At 39.9% G+C, this 26554-nt stretch overlaps 1 protein-coding gene across 1 annotated transcript in view; it reads right to left on the bottom strand.

Moving 5' to 3' along the window:
* LOC146692277 (exostosin-1) overlaps positions 1 to 26554 on the bottom strand; it is a 371232-nt gene that overhangs the window by 195731 nt on the left and 148947 nt on the right. The window lies entirely within an intron of this gene.

Here is a 26554-nt window from a genome sequence, read left to right as displayed (position 1 = left end):
AAAATTGATTAAAACAAGCAAATAAACTAACTAACTAATTAACAAACAAACAAACAAACAAACAAACAAACAACAGTATATAAAATCAAAACAGATAAAATCAGAACAGTAGATAAAATCAGTAGTTAATGTAAGTTTTGAAATTTAAGCTTAAAGTGTGGATTTGGTGCTTTATTCAAATGCAGCTGAGAACAGGTGAGTCTTCAACCTGGATTTAAATAAACTGAGTGTTTCAGCTGATCTGAGGCTTTCTGGGAGTTTGTTCCAGATATAAGGAGCATAAAAGCTGAATGCAGCTTCTCCGTGTCTGGTTCTGACTCTGGGAACTGATAAAAGACCGGATCCAGATGACCTGAGGGATCTGGATGGTTCATACTGGGTCAGGAGGTCATTGATGTATTTTGGTCCTAAACCATTCAGAGCTTTATAGGCCAGCATCAGAACTTTAAAGTCTATCCTCTGACGGACAGACACTAGTTTTGCTAGTGTCAGGTGAAAATAGTGCAACAGGACCGCTGAGTCTTTGACTTTATTTATTTTCTGCTGTGAGAGTGAGTGTAAACACAAAAAATATTTTATTTTATGTGCTGGAATGTGTAGAAAATAGGTTTAAATGTTAAACTAATTTATTCAAGTCAGAGAATGTTGCATATAATTAAATTTTTGCTTGATGCATAAAGTTAAAAGATTAAAACTGATAAAACAAGTTAAAAAAAGAGACTTTTCCATTTGATTACATTTTGTATGATGGATTATGTAGAAAAAGTAGAATTGGGCTGAAAGATCTATCGCTTTATCACCTCTTCAGATTGTAAATCGTGTTTTTAAAAAGTAACCAAGTAATTAATTACTTTTGAAAATAAGTAATCAGTAAAGTAACGGGATTACTTTTTGGGGGAAGTAATCAGTAATTAGTTACCGATTACTTTTTTCAAGTAACTTGACCAACACTGCTTATGTTATCAAGTTCGTGTTGTCATGTCTGCATTACATTCTGTTTCCTGTTTTATTGTGAAAGTCCTTGCCCTATGTGCATTGTGTCTAGTTTTGCTTCCCCTTGTCTTGTTAGGTCTGATTTGTCCCAGCTATGTTCCCACCTGTTCCCCATTCCCTCATTATCCTCCTGTGTGTATTTAGTTTGTGTTTTCTCATTCAGTCTTTGTCAGGAGACATGTTTCCATGTCGCCAGGATTTTCCACATTCAAGGTTTTGCTCTTTGTCTTCAGCATTCAGTTTTCCCAGTTTAGTTCTAGTTAGTTTCTCCCCAGTGTGCATGTGCCTTTTGTTTCCCCACCTTTTAGCCATATTAAAAGGCTTGCCTTTTGTTAATATTCAAGTTTAGTCTCATGTTCCTTTGTGTCTAGATTTTGGGTCCACTCCTCAATTCATACAGTGTGCTGCTGCATACTGTAACAACTTTGGTTGAAGTCTTACTGAATGATGCATAAATTATTTAAGAGGGTAAAGTAGGGAACACTTTAGGGTGGGTTGCCTTTGTGATAAACAGATTGTTACAATATGAGCTTTCAGTGTCTTTTGGTTTCTCAGGCAGACTGACTCCTCCCACATTATGCCTCATTTCAAAACAGCTAAATAAGTCATGTGTAATGTCCACGCACGGATTTTACGTTCCAGCAACTGACTTAAATACAATTTGATGAACTTGAAAGTTTCTTTTTAACAGGTTTTTCTCTATGTCACCTTGAGACCAGCTGTACAGAACATACAGTTAGAAAGAAAGTGTAAAGTAAAGAAGACACAGAGAAACATATCAGTAGAAGAAAGAAGTAGAAAAGAAGTGTAGAATTAGCTAAAGCATATCAGGTTTGGAACTGGGAGAGTGGCTATGGAATCACATTGTGCTATCCCAGCATGGATGTGTGTGTGTGTGTGTGTGTGTGTGTGTGTGTGTGTGTGTGTGTGTTAGCATTAAATGCACTAATCAATATGGTGGATGTCACCAATCTCCCCAGTAGTGGCTGAATGCGGATACAATCCCCCAGAGCAATTATATCTCTCTCTTTTCCAGACTTTGTTTCTGTCTTTGTATCGTCACTGTTTTTCAGCTCCCTGTATGTTTTAACACTGGGCAACAAAATGTTTAACTTTTAGACAACTTGACAGAAATACCTTAGGCCTACAAAAATTTAAATTTTTTTGACGTCATGCTGAATGAAAAGCATTCACTTGCCATTCTCACTTGTAGACATGCTGCTATCCTTTCTGAACAAATTTGCTCTATAACTTTTTGCACACAGACTTTTCCTCTTTACTAACAGATACGTTTACTTGTTAGTCCCTTTTTCCCTTCTCCATCAAAAAGGAATAAATGTATCTCAGGTTATTGTTGTTGCATCAGAGGACTATATGAGCTCTTGAGATAATGTGTAGTCCAGCATACTGCTAAGGAACTTACCTTCACAGGCACTGAGGTAGTGTCTCAGTTTCTCAGTGAGGAATGTATGCTTTTGCATTACATAGAGAACAGCAATGAACTCCAACTTCTTATTTGGAATTGACATAAAGACACAAATTGGCCATACTGCACAGTATAGATTTCATTATAAAGGGTTAAAATGTACTTTGTTAGGCTTCAGTCACATAGGCCTAGAGACTGGAAACCTTCAATCAGTAGAGAAACGTGTATTCCTTGACCAGTTGGACTACTGCAACCTACACATTTTGAAAGGCAACCTTTATTTTGATGCCGAACAATCTTCTCAATCACCAACCTGGCCAACCATACAAACCAGATATTGTCAGAGGTCACCAACTGGCCACCTGGTCTGTGTGACTGGGATTTTACCTCAATGAGTCACAAAGACATGACAACACTGTGGTAAAAATTATCTATGCTTCTTTGGTATATACAAGGAGCAAAATCCTCAGTGAGTTACAACACAGAAACATTAAAACACATACACAATCTCTTCATGCTGTGTAAAGCGATTAAAGTAAGTTTTGAGTCATCGTTCCAGTTTCTTAAAATCTCAGCAGGAGGTCTGTTGTCAACTGTTAGCCATAAAGGAAAAATGCGTCTTGTTATATCTGTTTTTATCTGTTGTTAAACGCAAATGTGCACACACATAACAAAGCCATAAAAGAAAGTTCACACTGGTCATTCGCTGAAAGCAATACAGTATCAGCACAAATGCAGTCAAGCCAGCAGTCTTACAAAGTTTAAACACAATAGAGAGGCGAAAAACTGACTTGAATCCTAAAAACGATACTTTTAGTTGATTCATCATGAAGGGAGTGTACACAGCTGCACTAACAAAAAAAATGTTACTGACAATACAATGCTTTTCTAACATGTCATTTACAAAATGGTTAAGCTTGACGCTGAGAGAGAGAGTGGCACACTGAGAAGACAGAAAGAAAAAGACTCCTTTGCTTCTGTCAGTCCACCAAATCCATACAGAGAAAAAAATCTGTCTGCTCAGATGAAAGTCTAAAAGAGGAAAGAGGCTTTGTAACAGAGAAATAGCTGTGATCCCAGTGTCACGCAGGCTGATCTTATTACAAACCTCGTTATGTGTAGCATACACCACATGGCAGATGTTTTAATCCAAAGCTCATAAAATGAAAGACGGTCACAAATCGGGGTTAAGACCTGCTGCTTCACACTGCAAGATTAAACCTATGAAGCGTGGCAATCATAACATGACTGCACACCCCCCTTTTTAAAACAATCTACAATCTAACACAGTCATTTTACTATGTATTACATATTACTCAGATAAAAAGCCACAAAATGAGGACGATTGTACTGGTGTGAAGTAGATTTCTGGGTTCTCCATGATGGCTGACTGTGTACTGCATTTCTTCATTGTTCCTGTACTACTTCTATTGTCTGTAACAAAAGAAAGCAATTTAAAGTTTTAAAACTTTAGCACTTTTTGTGGTCCAGAAGTCTAAAATCTATAAAACTGGAATAAAAGGAAGTTATGGGAAAGTGGAAGAAAACGTTACATGGCTGTAGACAAAATACACAAGTGTACAGAGTGTCAAGATAGGAAGACTGGTGAACATTTTGGGTTAAGGAGTCAGACATCTGAAAAAAAGACATCATGGGTTTCTGACATCTTGCCAGGCCTTATCAGAGATCTGCCTCTAAAGGTGGCTGTTCTGTGAACTGGTAACAAAGCCACTGGAGCGAAGCATCTCTGCTTGCTCTGAAGTAGTCAAGAAATGGGCTTTATTTAATAATGTCTATGTTAGGGCACTATTTAATCATTATCGCGTGTACTATTATTGTATATGCTGCACAAAGCTCCTAAGAGGATTTTACTGTAGACACACCTAAAAATAGGGAGAGATACATTTCAAGAGAGCCCATTAGTGTAATTAGAGCTACTCTACAGCCAGTCTAATGATGCTCTTTTCCTGCTATATTGTTTTTGCTTGATACAGCATCAAAAATGCCTCAAGGTGGGTTTTGCTTTGGTATACACACTGTGTGAAGGCTGATGAACAGACAGAAGCCTGTGAATGTTGTTTAACACTTTGCTCCATATGGTCATTTCTCCACTGAGTATTGCGTGAAGAACAGTGTGAAGAAGAGTGATTTGTGCCTCGAGTGTGAAAACATGTGTCACACTTTTGTTTTTTCTTCTTCTAAATATTAAAAATAACTTGCATTAGATGGAATGCTTCCTTCAAAGTTACATTTCATCAGCATTACGAACTCTTGCTAATTATGAAAGATCAGCAAGACGAGGAAATATAATTTGTTATCTGTTGTTTCCCTTTAATGTGAAAAATAGTTTTCGCGCAGTCTATTGAGATGTAAAAAACAACAGTATAACAAAGCTACAGTTTGTTTGACTTAATAATTTAATTAGCACTATACATGTAATCAATTCTACCAAGACTCTGATTATACAGCATCAGGGGAGGAAACACTATTGCGGTTTGAGATCACCACAAATAAGCCAGCGATTAAACACTTAACAGATTCCAACAAGGATGGATGAAAACTTATCTTCAGGGCCAATTTTGTGTTGCTGTCTTCATTTTCCTTCAAAGCCCCCCTCACAGTAAGCTGAGCACTGTGGGTTGTAGAGGCCAATATTAGTTAAGTATTTATTTACAGATCCTGGCAGGGCTGTCCTGTGAATAATTCATCTAGAGGAGTCTGTTGACAAGACAGCCTGACGCAGGAGAAAGGAAATCAATGCAGCTATGATGGGCAGCAGACTCCAGCATATCTGCTTCTGACCTGAACCCCAGCTATTCTGTAGGTGTGTACACGTGTGTGTAGTTACAGAGGTTACAATGCATCCCTATGTAAAGTGATCAGGTCTTGATCTGCTGATCGGAGCGAAACATTGTCCGTCGAGGGCAGACAGGCCGCGGGGATATGTCATCTTCACGTTCCTCCTGTTCTACACTGTAGACTGTAACTCTAGTATGCCTAAACCCTGGACTTACACAGATTAAACTTCTGTGCAGTTACCATTTTACATCAGAAAGTGCCAACCTCAGGGGCTAAAATCATTTTAAAAACTGGGAAAAAACTGCTGCTCCTCAATGGGCACTTGAGGCTGGACCCGAAACTGAGTCAAATGTGAGAAACTCAAATGTAAAATGTATTATTAGGGGAACTTTCCCTTATACTGTGGCGTGAAAAGGTGTTTGCCCCCTTCCTGATTTCCTAGGGTTTTTTGCATGTTTGTTATATTTACATGCTTCAGATCATTGACCACAAATTTACATTACAGTGCAGAGTAAATGCAGTTTTTAAATGATGGTTTCATTGATTACAGGAGAAAAGCTACCCAAACTTACCTGGTCTTATGTGAAAAAGTAATTGCTGCTCTTGTTAAATGAATTAACTGTGACTAACCATATTTTTTTTGAAAGCTGAGTTCACTTTTACTAAACACACTAAGGCCTAAATACTGCCAGACCTGTTTACTCAAGAAATCGTTTAAATAGAACCTGTCTGAGAAAGTAAAGCAAGCTAGAAGATCTCAAAAAACAACATTTCACACCACAATTTAAAGAAACACCTGAGAAACAAAGTCACTGGAAAAGGTTACAAAGCTATTTCTAAAGCTGTGGGACTCCAGCGGGCCACGGTGAGAGCGACTATACGCAAATGGAGAAAACAAAGATGGTGAACTTTCCCAGGAGTGACCGGCCTACCAAAATTACTCCAAGAACACATTGACAACTCATCCAGGCAGTCACAAGAGAACCCAAAACAACATGAAAGAATTGCAGGCTTCACATTTCGCAGTTAAGGTCAGACTTCATGATTCAGCAATAAGAAAGCGACTGGGCGAAAATGACATATATGAGAGGCTTTAGGAGAAAACCAGTGACGAGCAAAAGAAACATCAATGCTCATCTCATATTTGCCAAAAATCATGAATAAACATCATACCAACAGTAAAATATGGTGGTGGTTGTGTGATGTTCTGGGGCTTTTTTGCTACCTCAGGACCTGGAAGACTTGCTATAGTAATTGAAACCATGAATTCTGCTGTATACAAAAACATCCTAAAGGAGAATGTCAGTCCATCTGTTGGTGACCTCAAGCTGAAGCACACTTAGGTTCTGCTGCAGGACAATGATCCAAAATAGACCAGCAAATTCACTTCTAAATGACGAGAAAAACAAAATAAAGACTTTGAACTGGCCTAGTGAAAGTTCTGAGCTGAATCCCATTGAGATGCTGTGGCATGACCTTAAAAAGGCAGTTCATGCTCGAAAACCCAATGTGGCTGAATTACAACAAATTTGCAAAGTGGGTCAAAATTCCTCCACAGTGCTGCTAAAGTTATCGCAAATGCTTGATTGCAGTTGCTAAGGGTAGCCCAACTAGTTATTAGGTTTAGGAGGCAATCGCTTTTTCACGTAGGTTTGGATTTTTTTTCCCCCTTAACAAGCACCTTCATTTAGAAAATACATTTTGTGTTCACTTTTTCTATCTTTGTCTAATATTTAAATTTGTTTAATGATCCAAAACATTTAAGTGTGACAAACACACAAAAAAATAGGAAATCAGGGAGGGGGCAAACACTTTTTCACACCACTGTAGTAAGAGATTTGCATTTTTTTGTTCAGTATTCACAATATTAGACTGGAGAGACTTGAAACTCAAAGACTCCTGAATTTAAACCCATCAAAGGATTCCACAACAGCTCAGCTGATGGTAAATATATTCACAGGGCAAAAAAAGCCTATTAAGATGTTTTTTTAACCAATGTCATCAATGTCTAAGCAATGTCAGCAGATCTGACTGGTGATTTTGTACATGTAGATTTTTGTTTTGTTTTGTTTATTACAGTTAAAAGATACAGTTAAAGATCATCTTTTAAAATAACAGCCCAAAATACATGTCCAGAGCCACTGTCCAGAGGCTGCCAAGTGACACGATTTGCTTTTAAAACAACTTTGGATTTAGTAATAATAATAATAATAATGGATTGGATTTATATAGCACTTTTCAAGGCACCCAAAGCGCTTTACAATGCCACTATTCATTCACTCTGGCATTCACACACTGGTGGAGGCAAGCTCTGGCGAACACCAGTAGGCAGTAGGGTAAAGTGTCTTGCCCAAGGACACAACGACCAGGACAGAGAGCCCAGGGATCGAACCGGCGACCTTGCAGTTACAGATACGCTTCCCAACCCCCCTGAGCCACGGTCGTCCATGGTAAAAAAAAAACAGTGCTTGGAAACAGTTGTTCAGTTTAGCTTTGTCCAATTAGTGCATTCTTTTTATGCCCATTTTCAATAGCCAGCATTAGTTTCCCATTTGTTATCACAGTGAATTATGGGCAAACTAGCATTAGCTGACCCTTATCCAGATCTGACAACCATATCTAAATTATCTAAAGATTTTGTATTCATTCAAACTATTTTATATCTTTTTCATGATTATAGCTCATGAAAATCAGAAGCATCTCAAATCACAAAATATTTTCTAAGACCAATCATGAAAAGAACTTCTAAAAAGTAGAGTTAAACACTGAGGTGGGGCTTCCAGATGTTTCTAACCCACAATAATAAGATGGTCATCAAACCATTTAGTAGTAGTTTTGGAACAGTGGACATGTGCTTTGGGAAAAGGAAATCAGCACCTCCATAAAGCTTGTCAACACATGCAAGCTTGAAACACTCCATAATTTCCTGGTAGACAGATTTGTTGACTTTGGACACCACCTTACAAAAGCAGATGGCATGTCACTCTGAATCATTACTGGCTGCAGAAACTGCACACTGGACTTCCAACATCTTTAAATTTGTGTCCTTCCACTCGTCATCCAAACTTATGATCTTCATTTCAAAATGAGAGGCAAAGATGACTTTTATCTGAGAACCTCCTTCATAGCAAAAGCTCAGTTCTTGTTCTCCTAACCCAGGTAAGACATTGCTAATATTGCCTCTGGTTCATGGCTGGCTTGATATTAGGAATGCAACAGTTGTAGTTCCTTTTATGAAGATGTTTTTGGATGATGACGCTTGATGTGATGACACAAGCCTGAGTCTCTGTGAGGCTCTCACAAGTTCAGGAATTATATTTTCTTGATGATCGAACCACAACTGTGGCCATCCCAGTTGCGAGTGCACCTTTTTCTACTACACTTTCTTTCTCATATTCAACCCTTTGATAAAGCACAATGTGCCATACTCTCCTTGTGGAGCATGTCATTGATCATCATCTGATCAACTGTCACATCAGCAGTCTTGCCCATGAGTGCGATAGTGTGCACTGACCAATAAACACTGTATTTACACTGTTAGTAAAAACAGAATTTAAATATTCTACCAACTGGGGATACCGAATTTATGATTTCCATGAAGTATAATCCATAATAATCAAAATTAAAGCAAAAATTGGCATGATGTATTGCAATTCACCTGGAATGACTATGTAAGATATAAAAATTATGTTTTTTAATTAAAATAAAAAGTAAGAAAATAAGTATCTGCAGTATGTGCTGTGATTCCCGGTGCTCAGCTTGAATTAACTAATGTTCATTCGTCTGACTAAAACCTTCTTTGTAAGTCTCATCTTATCCCATCTTTCTCTACTGATATTCTTTACTTCCTCTTTCAGTGAATAGCCACTTCATTTTACTATTGTTTGTCAATTTCATATTTAACAACACTAAGTCACCCCACCCCCCCTTTCCCTCCACCACTTTACTTGAATACTTTAAATATCCTCAACTTGAATGAAGACAAACTGTGGATAACTGAGATAATTGAACACTAACATGAGCTAGATGAATTAAGACATATGACAAGCCTTTTTTGAGAATGTTTTCTTTTAGGCTAATTCAACAATATAGTTAACAAGATACCTTTGGGTTTTCAATTTATTGGTTTGAATAACAAAAACACAAATTGAGTCTGCCTCTTTATTCAACTTAGAGTCATTAAACGCTCATCATCTCTATTGTGTATTGTCCCTAGGGATTCATCTTTCATGGTTACATTTCCAATTGTAAACTGCTCTGGATAAAAGAATCCATGAAAGCCAATCGAAATCATTATTTGACAGATAAAAATCTTATAAAACTGTTGCTTTAAAAATGACTACAAAAAATTCCTAACAAAAAATCTCCACAAAAATGGTCACAAATGCTTAGTGTGGCTATTTAAATATTTTCCACCAGGGGCCACTTACGTCCCACGTCACCCCTTCTTGTGGCCTGTATATTGACGTGAAGAAATATAATGCAATTTGGCCTTTGAAGTAACATCTTTTTTTGTTAGGTAAGATGGAAATTTCTGATCATTGTATCAGAAGCACATTTGTGAGGTCAGACACCGATGTTGGACGAGAGAGCCTCGTTCACAGTCTCCGCACTTGTTCATCCCAAAGGTGTTCTGTTGGGTTGAGGACAGAACTCTGTCCTGTCTTCTCTTTGTGTTTGTCGAGTTGTCTGTGTGTCTCTTTCTCGCCCCTTGCCCTCTCTGGTCCATTGCTCTCTCGCTCCCTCTGTTCCTGGGGTCATGCTCAGCTTGTCCCATCTATTAGACTGTTGCCAGCTGTGTGTCTCAGGTTTTTCCTCTTTGCCCTGATTTCCTTGTGTATTTAGTGTCTGTGTCTCCCTCTGTCTGGCATTGCACTCCTCTTCATTCTCCTCCTGTGAGTTCTGCCTGCTTGTTTAGTTCCTGTTCTTTCCAGTTAAGTTTTTGTATTCGTTTCAGTCCAGCAATAAAGCTGAGGTTTGAGTTTAGTTTTGCCTTCTGGGTCGTGCAATCCTGCCTGCGTCACACAGTGCATGATACATTATGAGGAACTTAAACTCCAAAAGCAGAACATCATCCAAATTAAAGGAGTCTGATATAAAAGAATGTAAAGAATTTAAAAATAGGGCTAAATGTAATTCATAGATTTGAATGCATTTCAAATGTTGTAAATGTAAATTTCTATGTGTTATATTTATTCATTAGTACCTGAAAAGAAAAAATAAAATCAATATTAAAGGGTTTGTGTATAAGAGCAGTGACCATCCTGTGATGTTGAAGAAGCTTTAGAAAAGACTTAATTGATTTCAATGGATTTGAAGCAACTGAGAAGACTATAAAAACAGGGCACCTTCAGTGGTGAGTTCCATGTTCAGTTTTTTTTTTCTTAACAAAGACTCCCACAGGAATTCAGCTGACTCAACATTAAAGCGCTTCATGTCTGTCCTCTGTAACTTCAACAATTCTACTGACAATTTAACAAAAAATCCCCAAGGACCTCTTTGAAGAACCAAGAATTACATTTATCATGTGGGTCTTTAAGAGAGCAATACGGATTTAAAAGAGAAACCTTTTTAAATAGTTTCATAAGTCACTATGAAAATGACAGCAAGCACAGATAAACCTGAAAATGCAGTTTACGATGGGAAGTAACCCTGTTGTCTTTTCTTTGTGGCTTCCTCTGTAGTACATCAACATATAATCAGTCTAGCAACTTCATGTACCATGTCTCAGCAATTACGCGCCAATTAAATACCAGAGATATAAATTTACAGACCTCTAGTTTTGTGCTTGTAGCTCAAAAAATACAGAGACAGAAGAACAAATATTCAACTGTCACCACAGTTTCTGAGATCCAGTAGTTCATACTTCATAGTAAATATGAAAAACAGAGAGAAACCATAATGAGACTGGAATTACAATAAATGTGATTCTGCATGAGAAAAGAAAAAGCTGATGGAATTGAAAGGTGATAAAAGATAAATGGACAGACTCGAAGCAATTCCTGAAGAAATGAAGGAATGCCAATGGAAAAGACAAATTGCAATTTTTTTCAGGTGTACAAACTGAACTGTATTCTGACAAACGGTCTGTAAAGATATACAAAAAATGCTTAGAGATAAAATAAATAGAATGAATAAACAGTGCAGTAAAAGAGAGGGGGAGGGGGGGTGGATGGATAGATTAATGGATGACAAATTATGTTAATTATGTTAATTAATTATGTCCCAATTACTTGTTTTGCATTCCTGTTACCTTCAAGTTCTACTTTCACTGTTTGGCCAACCTACATTCTTGCAGTAATCTAGTAGGCAAGTCCTTCAGTCATAGTCTGTTTTCCTGTGTTTGTATTGAGCAAGTTTTGTTCCTTTTTTTTTTAAAACAAAAATTATATTCTAGTGGAACATTGCATTAGTCAACTGATGCAATTTAAATGACTGTACAGTAGATATGATGAGATTAAATCAAGCCCTGAAAGAAACTATTCAGTTTTTTCAGCAATATTATATCGTGTTATGCTCACTTATTATGGATTGGAATTTTTAGTTTTACAATCTGATTCAAAATTGATCTTTAATTAAAAAAAAGGTCTTCATTTAATAAAGAAAAAAAGCTGCAGTATACTTTGGCTCTACTGTCCTAGACTGCTGATTACAGGTATTTACCCACCGAGCTGAAAATGAAACACAGATGACAATGAAGCTAACTTGTCTTGATGACAGTATTCTGTCCGGATAAAGGAAAAAGCAGAGAATCAGGTGTGATATTATGAATCAGGATTTTATGTAAAGTTAAAACATTTTTGTGTTGGAGAACTAACCATTAAGTATTAAATCAAAAATGTATTCAAACAGCTGTGCTTCCAGAAGAACAACTACAATTACAACTACATTACACAAAAGTTGTATCTTAGGGCTTTAGGCTAAAACACAAAAGGAACAGGTAGGATGTTTGAAGCTGTCACAATAAAACACAATGAAAACTGTTGGAGCAAATATTTTAATTCTTGGAGTCAATCTTTTGGTTTGCCAGCCAATAGTGGAATTCTCAAACTGTGTCTTTTTCCCAGTTCTTAGTCTTGGTTTCTCATGACGTCCTCCACCTCTGCAATAGATCTTCCATCTTGGTTTATTAAGGACAACTTTGATCTGATAGATCTTGGTGTTCTTACAATTATAAATTTATGTTTCGCTTTTAGTATAGTTCCTGTGTGTTTACACAGTAGTACAGTCATTCTCATAGAAGAAAATTCCTTGCTTCTTTAAGAATGGCTATATCAGAACTGCTACTTTATGCTAAAAGTCTAGAAAACATTATTTTTATTCACCTATTATTTCTAGACGAGAACAATATCCATCAGACCTTTAATTCTGGTGATTGTGCTTTCTTAGTTCTGCTGGACTTAAGTGTTGATTTTAACAATGTCAATCATGATTAACCCATTAAGACAGAACACCTGGAACACTTTGAAGGAGTCAAGGATTTGGTTCTTAACTAATTTAAATCAAACTCATGACTTTTTTTTGTTAATATTGAGAAATACTACTCTGCATCAGCAGTTATGACATCTGAAATTCCATAAGGGTCTATCTGGCATTGTTCTTTTTCTCTTTGTACATTTTTAAAAATTCGTATGCAGATGATTTACCTTTAAATCTTGGAAATTGCCGCTCCATATAAAGTCTCAATGAGTGCATCTTGGATACAGTTAATTGATTGGGAAACACTTTTAATTGAGGTTAAGGAGATTGAAGGATAGCCTGGCTTTTTTGAGCCCTTTCATTTATCGCGGGTTAAAAATCTGAGGCCATAACAAAAGGGTGTGTAACCATCCTGCTCTAGTAGTAATCAGCCTGCTACTACAGACATGGTACCATAATGAATAATCTCAGAAAAATTACAATTTACAGACCAATTTTTGCCCACAATTGTTTGCTCACATGTTTGCCATATTCCCCCACTGGCTTTTAACTGAGCAATAATAATTTGCAGACCAAGATTCCTATTCAAAACTATAGCCAAGTGCAAACTCAGACTTTTTGTTCTTATCTGATAGCTTGTCATGAAATACTTTCTGTCAGTGGAGAACTGGGAATGCTTCAGTCAACATAAGAAGCAAATATGTTCTGCAAAGTAACATATGTAGGGAAATGTGGGTGAGTGGGGCAGGAAAGAACTCAACAGAAAAGTTGCAGCATGTGTGCATGAGCTGGAATAGGCAATTTTGATTATTTTCTGAAGAATACAGACTACAGTAGACAGAGAAGCTAAAGGAGATGATAGAGACAATCCATCAAACAGACACCTGCATGGTCATAGTGAAAGGGAACAAAAAAAACTACCTTATACAATGCTGAACACCTTGCTACAAGCAGCTCTTTATATGCTTACTCACAGCACACAATGAGATCAATGGAAATTCTTTTTTGTTTGCATTTCTACAGTATTTACATACTTTTCTACAAGCACCACCCGAGGCACAGTCACAAATAATTTTTTCATATGTCCTTAAATCACATAGCAATCTGCTAAGTTCTGTAGGAACTATGCTTTCTGAAACTATAAATGTCAGTCAAACAGTTTGGGTGGGCTGACAGTCTATTTTCTTTTTATTGTTTTTACTGTTCTCAGCTAGAACTAAAATGTGTGTCAGTCAAGTTGACGAGAGTTTCACTTGAGCTGTGAAAACAACGTATTGTTCAAAGACTAGAATTTCAGCATTCAGCATTTCTTTGCACACAAAGCTTTATGGGAGTTCAGTAATGGCCAGCTACTCTCCATGGCAGCTCTGGAGACACTCTCAATATCAAACTTCTTCTTATCTTGAACTTTGTCCTTTTTTTTCCCTCAACACAAACAAATTTTCCTTATAAAATCGCTTTTATAACAGTCGGTCCTGTGCAGTATCTTCCAAGTACACCACACTGTTATATTTTTTACATGTTGAACCACAAGGTAGTGTAGTAGCTGTAAAATAATTATTATGCTCTTGTTAGGCATAAACATAAATGCTAAAAAATTTGTGTTTATGGATTTCATATGTATTATAATCACAACAAAAGCTGTTGCAACAATGTAATAATCTCAATGTACATTGTGCTGAACATGACTCTGTTTCCCTGAATCTGTCATTCTTCCATGTCATGAGAAGGAGAACAAAAAAAAAGTGAGGATCACCATACCAATTTGGAGGACTATTGATTTCACGTTGCGGTTGTTGTCTGCAAATTTTGTACTTTGTACTCCATTTTATTATTTTAAAATATGAGGTGTTTGTTGTTTTTGTAAGCTTCAGAATATGAATCCACTAATATATTAAGTTGTATAATTAGGGCCCGAGCACCGAGAGTGCGAAGGCCCTATTGTATCTGCTCCGTTTCTTATTATTAGGGCCCGAGCACCGAGAGTGCGAAGGCCCTATTGTATCTGCTCCGTTTCTTATTATTATTATTATTATTAGGGCCCGAGCACTGACAGTGCGAAGGCCCTATTGTAATTGCTCTGTTTATTATTATTATTATTATTATTATTATTATTATTATTATTAGGGCCCGAGCACCGAGAGTGCGAAGGCCCTATTGTATCTGCTCCGTTTCTTATTATTATTATTATTATTATTATTATTATTATTATTATTCACCCCAAACAAGGGCCTTTTTGAGGGCCTAAACATGCTCAAAAACTCATGAAATTTTGCACACATGCCAGGTCTGGTGAAAAATTTTGTATTTTAATGGTTTTACATATGAGCACTTGGAAATGGCTCTACAGCGCCACCTATGCCTTGTTAAATGCAGCCCTACGACCACATCGTTTGAGCTACATGTATGAAATTTGGCACACATGTGTATCATGCCAAGACGAACAAAAAAGTCTGTGGGCCCATTGACGCAAACCCAACAGGAAGTCCGCCATTTGGAAGAGAAGGTGACATTTTGGCTCTAATTTTGCCATTTCCATGCCTCGAACTTTTGCGAACTCCTCCTTGGGGTTTCATTTCATAACCTTCAAATTTGGACAGTGTCAACTACACCCTTGTGCCATGTTAAATTGCGGAGCTTTTGAGTTTTCACAATACTATGAGGCCGTGGCGCCATGGCGAATTTCGATAACTCGCCATGAAAATCTTATTGCCTCTCATTCTGTCATACATGTTCCGATCTGGACCAAAGAGCACACATATGATAAGGCTCCACCCCTGAACATATTTCAACTGCCATATTTGACATCAGAGACAGCGCCACCTAGTGGGAACAGGAAATGTCATGTTTTACACTTTGGGGTACAGTATAGTGATGGGTGACATCTGCAGCCTCAAATTTCTCCAGGAAAGCCTTAAGGAGTTGGTCTTGGGTTACAGTGAAAACTGTGACTTTTCGCAAAAGGGTGTGACCCCAGCGGCGTGGCGAACTTTGATGTCACGCCATGAAGAAACAAATTAGTATAACTCAATGAAATCCAGTCTGATCAGTACCAGACTTTACAGGCATGATGTCAGACCCGCCCTGAACAGATTGATGTGCCCATTGTCGGAAATACGGACAGCGCCACCTAGTGGCAACAGGAAATGTCATGGCTTTAATTTTGTTGTACTGATTTTCACAGGTTCATCTTGGCCACCTCAAAAGCGGTGAATATCACCATCAGTCCCTCGTGATGCTTCAGTGCAAAAATTGTGACTTTAAACTGAACGGCGCACCCTGGTGGCAACGCTGTTCAACATGAAAGATGAAGTGGCTTTTGAGGGTCTTGGCAAGTTTATAGAGGCTTGAAATTTGGCACACACCTCCAAATGGATGAAGGCTTTGTTGGCATGTGATCATTTTCATTGAATAGCGCGAAATTGCTCCACAGCGCCCCCTACAAAATTTCAAAACCACAGCCCCTGCTCTGTGTTCTATGTATGATTCTGAAACCTGGTAAGCTTATAGGAGATATCAAGATGTACAAAAAAGTCTCTTGGTGCAATATCCCAAATCCAACAGGAAGTCAGCCATTTTAAAATTAATGTGTAATTTTGGCAACATTTTCCCCTCTTTCCAGGCACCGTTCTTTGACGAACTCCTCCAAGGGATTTCATCATATTGAACCAATCTCCAGTGTGTGGAATCTAAAGACCTTTGTGATGTTAAATTGCGAAGCTTTTTACGTTCAGTGAAACGGGGTGGTTATGGCGGCACTTAGAGTTTGAATCACTCGCCAAAAAGCAGTAATCTGCTGTCACTCAAAAACACAATGTCCAATCTCTCCCAAAGCTCATAGGCGTGATGAGACTCGAGCTCGGAAATGTTTGTTATGCCATTTGTACATAATGGTTAGAGCGCCACCTAGTGGAACGACTAACTAATCATGAATGAATGAGTTGAAATGTTAGCTGGTGGTTAAATGCATGAATTCCATCAATGTGACATCAGATCGGATGTGCTGGTTTTAGGTGTTGGGCGTGGCTCGACGCGCCGGGGGTGCGAGGGCCCTCATAACGCTGCTTGCAGCTTTAATTAGGGCCCGAGCACCGAGAGTGCGAAGGCCCTATTGTATCTGCTCCGTTTCTTATTATTATTATTATTATTATTATTATTAGGGCCCGAGCACCGAGAGTGCGAAGGCCCTATTGTATCTGCTCCGTTTCTTATTATTATTATTATTATTATTATTATTATTCAGGCAAAACAAGGGCCTTTTTGAGGGCCTAAACATGCTCAAAAACTCATGAAATTTTGCACACATGCCAGGTCTGGTGAAAAATTTTGTATTTTAATGGTTTTACATATGAGCACTGGGAAATGGCTCTAGAGCGCCACCTATGCCTTGTTAAATGCAGCCCTACGACCACATCGTTTGAGCTACATGTATGAAATTTGGCACACATGTGTATCATGCCAAGACGAACAAAAAAGTCTGTGGGCCCATTGACGCAAACCCAACAGGAAGTCCGCCATTTGGAAGAGAATGTGACAATTTGGCTCTAATTTTGCCATTTCCATGCCTCGAACTTTTGCGAACTCCTCCTTGGGGTTTCATTTCATAACCTTCAAATTTGGACAGTGTCAACTACACCCTTGTGCCATGTTAAATTGCGGAGCTTTTGAGTTTTCACAATACTATGAGGCCGTGGCGCCATGGCGAATTTCGATGACTCGCCATGAAAATCTTATTGCCTCTCATTTTGTCATACATTTTCTGACCTTGACCAAAGTGAACACATATGATAAGGCTCCACCCCTGAACATATTTCAACTGCCATATTTGACATAAGGGCCAGCGCCACCTAGTGGGAACAGGAAATGTCATGTTTTACACTTTGGGGTACAGTATAGTGATGGGTGACATCTGCAGCCTCATATTTCTCCAGGAAAGCCTTAAGGAGTTGGTCTTGGGGTACAGTGAAAACTGTGAGTTTTCGCGAAAGGGTGTGACCCCAGCAGCATGGCGAACTTTGATGTCTCGCCATGAAGAAACAAATTAGTATAACTCAATGAAATCCAGTCTGATCAGTACCAGACTTTACAGGCATGATGTCAGACCCGCCCTGAACAGATTGATGTGCCCATTGTCGGGAATACGGACAGCGCCACCTAGTGGCAACAGGACATGTCATGTCTTACACTTTGTTGTACTGATTTTCACAGGTTCATCGTGGCCACCTCAAAAGCGGTGAATATCACCATCAGTCCCTCGTGATGCTTCAGTGCAAAAATTGTGACTTTAAACTGAACGGCGCACCCTGGTGGCAACGCTGTTCACCATGAAAGATGAAGTGGCTTTTGAGGGGCTTGGAAAGTTTATAGAGGCTTTAAATTTGGCCCACACCTCCAATGTGATGAATGCTTTCTAGTTATGTGACCATTTTCCTTGAATAGCGCAAAATGGCTCCACAGCGCCCCCTACAAAATTCCAAAATATCAGCCCCTGCTCTGTGTTTTATCTATGAGTCTGAAACTTGGTAAGCTCATGGAAGATATTAAGATGTACAAAAAAGTCTCTTGGAGCAATATCCCAAATCCAACAGGAAGTCAGCCATTTTAAAATTAATGTGTAATTTTGGCGACATTTTCCCCTCTTTTCAGGCTTCATACTTTGACGAACTCCTCCAAGAGATTTCATCAGATTGGACCGATCTGAAGTTTGTGGAATCTAAAGACCTTTGTGATGTTAAATTGCGAAGCTTTTTACGTTCAGGGAAACGGGGTGGTTATGGCGGCACTTAGAGTTTGAATCACTCGCCAAAACGCAGTAATCTGCTGTCACTCAAAAACACAATGTCCAATCTCTCCCAAACGTCTCAGGTGTGATGAGACTCGAGCTTGGAAGTGTTTGTTATGCCATTTGTACATAATGGTTAGAGCGCCACCTAGTGGAACGACTAACTAATCATGAATGAATGAGTTGAAATGTTAGCTGGTGGTTAAATGCATGAATTCCATCAATGTGACATCAGATCGGACGTGCTGGTTTTAGGTGTTGGGCGTGGCTCGACGCGCCGGGGGTGCGAGGGCCCTCATAACGCTGCTTGCAGCTTTAATTATTATTATTTCGGCAAATGAATTGGCCGTTTGAGGGCCTAAACATGCTCGAAAACTCATGAAATTTTGCACACGCGTCAGGTCTGGTGAAAATTTACGTATTTTAATGTTCTCAGACATGGCCAGGGAAAATTAGCTCAGTAGCGCCACCTAGAAAAATGAAAAACGCGAGCCCCCGGTATGGGTATGACCTACATGTTTGAAAGTCGGTACACCTATATAATGTTCAGAGTCGAACAAAAAAGTCTATTATGGCAATGTCCTAAACCCAACAGGAAGTCCGCCATTTTGGATTGAAGGTGACATTTTGGCTCTGATTTTACCATTTCCATGCCTCGAACTTTGACGAACTCCTCCTTGGGGTTTGATTTCATAACCTTCATATTTGGTCAGTGCCAACTACACCCTTATGCCATGTTAAATTGCGGAGCTTTTGAGTTTTCACAATACCATGAGGCCGTGGCGCCATGGCGAATTTCGATGACTCGCCATGAAAATCTTATTGCCTCTCATTCTGTCATAGATTTTCTGACCTTGACCAAAGTGAACACATATGATAAGGCTCCACCCCTGAACATATTTCAACTGCCATATTTTACATCAGGGACAGCGCCACCTAGTGGGAACAGGAAATGTCATGTTTTACACTTTGGGGTACAGTATAGTGATGGGTGACATCTGCAGCCTCAAATTTCTCCAGGAAAGCCTTAAGGAGTTGGTCTTGGGTTACAGTGAAAACTGTGAGTTTTCGCGAAAGGGTGTGACCCCAGCAGCATGGCGAACTTTGATGTCACGCCATGAAGAAACAAATTAGTATAACTCAATGAAATCCAGTCTGATCAGTACCAGACTTTACAGGCATGATGTCAGACCCGCCCTGAACAGATTGATGTGCCCATTGTCGGAAATACGGACAGCGCCACCTAGTGGCAACAGGAAATGTCATGGCTTTAATTTTGTTGTACTGATTTTCACAGGTTCATCATGGCCACCTCAAAAGCGGTGAATATCACCATCAGTCCCTCGTGATGCTTCAGTGCAAAAATTGTGACTTTAAACTGAATGGCGCACCCTGGTGGCAACGCGGTTCATCATGAAAGATGAAGTGGCTTTTGAGGGGCTTGGAAAGTTTATAGAGGCTTGAAATTTGGCACACACCTCCAAATGGATGAAGGCATTGTTGTTATGTAACCATTTTCCTTGAATAGCGCAAAATGGCTCCACAGCGCCCCCTACAATATTTCAAAACATCAGCCCCTGCTCTGTGTTTCATCTATGAGTCTGACACTTGGTAAGCTTGTGTAAGATATCAAGATGTACAAAAAAGTCTCTTGGAGCAATATCCCAAATCCAACAGGAAGTCAGCCATTTTAAAATTAATGTGCAATTTTGATGACATTTTCCCCTCTTTTCAGGCCTCATACTTTGACGAACTCCTCCAAGGGATTTCATCATATTGAAGCATTCTTCAGTGTGTGGAATCCAAAGACCTTTGTGTTGTTAAATTGCGAAGCTTTTTACGTCCAGGGAAACGGGGTGGTTATGGCGGCACTTAGAGTTTGAATCACTCGCCAAAAAGCAGTAATCTGCTGTCACTCAAAAACACAATGTCCAATCTCTCCCAAACGTCTCAGGTGTGATGAGACTCGAGCTTGGAAGTGTTTGTTATGCCATTTGTACATAATGGTTAGAGCGCCACCTAGTGGAACGACTAACTAATCATGAATGAATGAGTTGAAATGTTAGCTGGTGGTTAAATGCATGAATTCCATCAATGTGACATCAGATCGGACGTGCTGGTTTTAGGTGTTGGGCGTGGCTCGACGCGCCGGGGGTGCGAGGGCCCTCATAACGCTGCTTGCAGCTTTAATTATTATTATTATTCAGGCGAAACAAGGGCCTTTTTGAGGGCCTAAACATGCTCAAAAACTCATGAAATTTTGCACACATGCCAGGTCTGGTGAAAAATTTTGTATTTTAATGGTTTTACATATGAGCACTGGGAAATGGCTCTACAGCGCCACCTATGCCTTGTTAAATGCAGCCCTACGACCACATCGTTTGAGCTACATGTATGAAATTTGGCACACATGTGTATCATGCCAAGACGAACAAAAAAGTCTGTGGGCCCATTGACGCAAACCCAACAGGAAGTCCGCCATTTGGAAGAGAAGGTGACATTTTGGCTCTAATTTTGCCATTTCCATGCCTCGAACTTTTGCGAACTCCTCCTTGGGGTTTCATTTCATAACCTTCAAATTTGGACAGTGTCAACTACACCCTTGTGCCATGTTAAATTGTGGAGCTTTTGAGTTTTCACAATACTATGAGGCCGTGGCGCCATGGCGAATTTCGATGACTCGCCATGAAAATCTTATTGCCTCTCATTTTGTCATAGAAGTTCTGACCTTGACCAAAGTGAACACATATGATAAGGCTCCACCCCTGAACATATTTCAACTGCCATATTTGACACCAGGGACAGCGCCACCTAGTGGGAACAGGAAATGTCATGTTTTACACTTTGGGGTACAGTATAGTGATGGGTGACATCTGCAGCCTCAAATTTCTCCAGGAAAGCCTTAAGGAGTTGGTCTTGGGTTACAGTGAAAACTGTGAGTTTTCGCGAAAGGGTGTGACCCCAGCAGCATGGCGAACTTTGATGTCACGCCATGAAGAAACAAATTAGTATAACTCAATGAAATCCAGTCTGATCAGTACCAGACTTTACAGGCATGATGTCACACCCGCCCTGAACAGATTGATGTGCCCATTGTCGGAAATACGGACAGCGCCACCTAGTGGCAACAGGAAATGTCATGGCTTTAACTTTGTTGTACTGATTTTCACAGGTTGATCGTGGCCACCTCAAAAGCGGTGAATATCACCATCAGTCCCTCGTGATGCTTCAGTGCAAAAATTGTGACTTTAAACTGAACGGCGCACCCTGGTGGCAACGCGGTTCATCATGAAAGATGAAGTGGCTTTTGAGGGGCTTGGAAAGTTTATAGAGGCTTGAAATTTGGCACACACCTCTAAATGGATGAAGGCATTGTTGTTATGTAACCATTTTCCTTGAATAGCGCAAAATGGCTCCACAGCGCCCCCTACAATATTTCAAAACATCAGCCCCTGCTCTGTGTTTCATCTATGAGTCTGACACTTGGTAAGCTTGTGTAAGATATCAAGATGTACAAAAAAGTCTCTTGGAGCAATATCCCAAATCCAACAGGAAGTCAGCCATTTTAAAATTAATGTGCAATTTTGATGACATTTTCCCCTCTTTTCAGGCCTCATACTTTGACGAACTCCTCCAAGGGATTTCATCATATTGAAGCATTCTTCAGTGTGTGGAATCCAAAGACCTTTGTGTTGTTAAATTGCGAAGCTTTTTACGTCCAGGGAAACGGGGTGGTTATGGCGGCACTTAGAGTTTGAATCACTCGCCAAAAAGCAGTAATCTGCTGTCACTCAAAAACACAATGTCCAATCTCTCCCAAACGTCTCAGGTGTGATGAGACTCGAGCTTGGAAGTGTTTGTTATGCCATTTGTACATAATGGTTAGAGCGCCACCTAGTGGAACGACTAACTAATCATGAATGAATGAGTTGAAATGTTAGCTGGTGGTTAAATGCATGAATTCCATCAATGTGACATCAGATCGGACGTGCTGGTTTTAGGTGTTGGGCGTGGCTCGACGTGCCGGGGGTGCGAGGGCCCTCATAACGCTGCTTGCAGCTTTAATTATTATTATTATTATTATTCCGGCAAATGAATTGGCCGTTTGAGGGCCTAAACATGCTCGAAAACTCATGAAATTTTGCACACGCGTCAGGTCTGGTGAAAATTTACGTATTTTAATGTTCCCAGACATGGCCAGGGAAAATTAGCTCAGTAGCGCCACCTAGAAAAATGAAAAACGCGAGCCCCCGGTATGGGTATGACCTACACGTTTGAAAGTCGGTACACCTATATAACGTTCAGAGTCGAACAAAAAAGTCTATTATGGCAATGTCCTAAACCCAACAGGAAGTCCGCCATTTTGGATTGAAGGTGACATTTTGGGTCTGATTTTACCGTTTCCATGCCTTGTACTTTAACGAACTCCTCCTTGGGATTTGGTCCTATAAACTTCAAATTTGGACAGTGTCAACTACACCCTTGTGCCATGTTAAATTGCGGAGCTTTTGAGTTTTCACAATACTATGAGGCCGTGGCGCCATGGCGAATTTCGATGACTCGCCATGAAAATCTTATTGCCTCTCATTCTGTCATACATGTTCCGATCTGGACCAAAGAGCACACATATGATAAGGCGCCACCCCTGAACATATTTCAACTGCCATATTTGACATCAAGGACAGCGCCACCTAGTGGGAACAGGAAATGTCATGTTTTATACTTTGGGGTACAGTATAGTGATGGGTGACATCTGCAGCCTCAAATTTCTCCAGAAAAGCCTTAAGGAGTTGGTCTTGGGTTACAGTGAAAACTGTGACTTTTCGTGAAAGGGTGTGACCCCAGCAGCATGGCGAACTTTGATGTCACGCCATGAAGAAACAAATTAGTATAACTCAATGAAATCCAGTCTGATCAGTACCAGACTTTACAGGCATGATGTCAGACCCGCCCTGAACAGATTGATGTGCCCATTGTCGGAAATACGGACAGCGCCACCTAGTGGCAACAGGAAATGTCATGGCTTTAATTTTGTTGTACTGATTTTCACAGGTTCATCTTGGCCACCTCAAAAGCGGTGAATATCACCATCAGTCCCTCGTGATGCTTCAGTGCAAAAATTGTGACTTTAAACTGAACGGCGCACCCTGGTGGCAACGCTGTTCCACATGAAAGATGAAGTGGCTTTTGAGGGTCTTGGCAAGTTTATAGAGGCTTGAAATTTGGCACACACCTCCAAATGGATGAACGCTTTGTTGGCATGTGATCATTTTCATTGAATAGCGCGAAATGGCTCCACAGCGCCCCCTACAAAATTTGAAAACAACAGCCCCTGCTCTGTGTTCTATGTATGATTCTGAAACCTGGTAAGCTTATAGGAGATATCAAGATGTACAAAAAAGTCTCTTGGTGCAATATCCCAAATCCAACAGGAAGTCAGCCATTTTAAAATTAATGTGTAATTTTGGCAACATTTTCCCCTCTTTTCAGGCACCGTTCTTTGACGAACTCCTCCAAGGGATTTCATCATATTGAACCAATCTCCAGTGTGTGGAATCTAAAGACCTTTGTGATGTTAAATTGCGAAGCTTTTTACGTTCAGTGAAACGGGGTGGTTATGGTGGCACTTAGAGTTTGAATCACTCGCCAAAAAGCAGTAATCTGCTGTCACTCAAAAACACAATGTCCAATCTCTCCCAAACGTCTCAGGTGTGATGAGACTCGAGCTCGGAAGTGTTTGTTATGCCATTTGTACATAATGGTTAGAGCGCCACCTAGTGGAACGACTAACTAATCATGAATGAATGACTTGAAATGTTAGCTGGTGGTTAAATGCATGAATTCCATCAATGTGACATCAGATCGGAGGTGCTGGTTTTAGGTGTTGGGCTTGGCTCGACGCGCCGGGGGTGCGAGGGCCCTCGTAACGCTGCTTGCAGCTTTAATTATTATTATTATTATTATTATTCACCCCAAACAAGGGCCTTTTTGAGGGCCTAAACATGCTCAAAAACTCATGAAATTTTGCACACATGCCAGGTCTGGTGAAAAATTTTGTATTTTAATGGTTTTACATATGAGCACTGGGAAATGGCTCTAGAGCGCCACCTATGCCTTGTTAAATGCAGCCCTACGACCACATCGTTTGAGCTACATGTATGAAATTTGGCACATATGTGTATCATGCCAAGACGAACAAAAAAGTCTGTGGGCCCATTGACGCAAACCCAACAGGAAGTCCGCCATTTGGAAGAGAAGGTGACATTTTGGCTCTAATTTTGCCATTTCCATGCCTCGAACTTTTGCGAACTCCTCCTTGGGGTTTCATTTCATAACCTTCAAATTTGGACAGTGTCAACTACACCCTTGTGCCATGTTAAATTGCGGAGCTTTTGAGTTTTCACAATACTATGAGGCCGTGGCGCCATGGCGAATTTCGATGACTCGCCATGAAAATCTTATTGCCTCTCATTTTGTCATACATTTTCTGACCTTGACCAAAGTGAACACATATGATAAGGCTCCACCCCTGAACATATTTCAACTGCCATATTTGACACCAGGGACAGCGCCACCTAGTGGGAACAGGAAATGTCATGTTTTACACTTTGGGGTACAGTATAGTGATGGGTGACACCTGCAGCCTCAAATTTCTCCAGGAAAGCCTTAAGGAGTTGGTCTTGGGTTACAGTGAAAACTGTGACTTTTCGCAAAAGGGTGTGACCCCAGCAGCATGGCGAACTTTGATGTCACGCCATGAAGAAACAAATTAGTATAACTCAATGAAATCCAGTCTGTTCAGTACCAGACTTTACAGGCATGATGTCAGACCCGCCCTGAACAGATTGATGTGCCCATTGTCGGGAATACGTACAGCGCCACCTAGTGGCAACAGGAAATGTCATGGCTTTAATTTTGTTGTACTGATTTTCACAGGTTCATCGTGGCCACCTCAAAAGCGGTGAATATCAACATCAGTCCCTCGTGATGCTTCAGTGCAAAAATTGTGACTTTAAACTGAACGGCACACCCTGGTGGCAACGCTGTTCAACATGAAAGATGAAGTGGCTTTTGAGGGGCTTGCAAGTTTATAGAGGCTTGAAATTTGGCCCACACCTCCAAATTGATGAAGGCTTTGTTGTCATGTGATCATTTTCATTGAATAGCGCGAAATTGCTCCACAGCGCCCCCTACAATATTTCAAAACCACAGCCCCTGCTCTGTGTTCTATGTATGATTCTGAAACCTGGTAAGCTTATAGGAGATATCAAGATGTACAAAAAAGTCTCTTGGAGCAATATCCCAAATCCAACAGGAAGTCAGCCATTTTAAAATTAATGTGTAATTTTGATGACATTTTCCCCCCTTTTCAGGCCTCATACTTTGACGAACTCCTCCAAGGGATTTCATCATATTGAAGCATTCTTCAGTGTGTAGAATCTAAAGACCTTTGTGATGTTAAATTGCGAAGCTTTTTCCGTTCAGGGAAACGGGGTGGTCATGGCGGCACGTAGAGTTTCAATCACTCGCAAAAAGCAGTAATCTGCTGTCACTAAAAAACACAATGTCCAATCTCTCCCAAAGGTCGCAGGTGTGATGAGACTCGAGCTTGGAAATGTTTGTTATGCTATTTGTCAATAATGGTTAGAGCGCCACCTAGTGGCATGACTATAATCCTGGTTGAATAAGATGAAATGTTAGCTGGTGATTAAAAGCATGAAATCCATCAATGTGACATCACATCGGACGTGCTGGTTTTAGGTGTTGGGCGTGGCTCGACGCGCCGGGGGTGCGAGGGCCCTCATAACGCTGCTTGCAGCTTTAATTATTATTATTATTATTAGGGCCCGAGCACTGAGAGTGCGAAGGCCCTATTGTATCTGCTCCGTTTCTTATTATTATTATTATTATTATTATTATTATTATTATTATTCACCCCAAACAAGGGCCTTTTTGAGGGCCTAAACATGCTCAAAAACTCGTGAAATTTTGCACACATGCCAGGTTTGGTGAAAAATTTTGTATTTTAATGGTTTTACATATGAGCACTGGGAAATGGCTCTACAGCGCCACCTATGCCTTGTTAAATGCAGCCCTACGACCACATCGTTTGAGCTACATGTATGAAATTTGGC

The sequence above is a fragment of the Copadichromis virginalis genome, linkage group LG15 (assembly GCF_057382275.1).
Source record: "Copadichromis virginalis isolate Kocher_CV1m ecotype Utaka linkage group LG15, C_Virginalis_male_GT1.1, whole genome shotgun sequence".
Taxonomy (NCBI): domain Eukaryota; kingdom Metazoa; phylum Chordata; class Actinopteri; order Cichliformes; family Cichlidae; genus Copadichromis; species Copadichromis virginalis.
The sequence above is the reverse complement of the archived record's forward strand: the minus strand, read 5'-3'. Positions and strand labels throughout refer to the sequence as shown.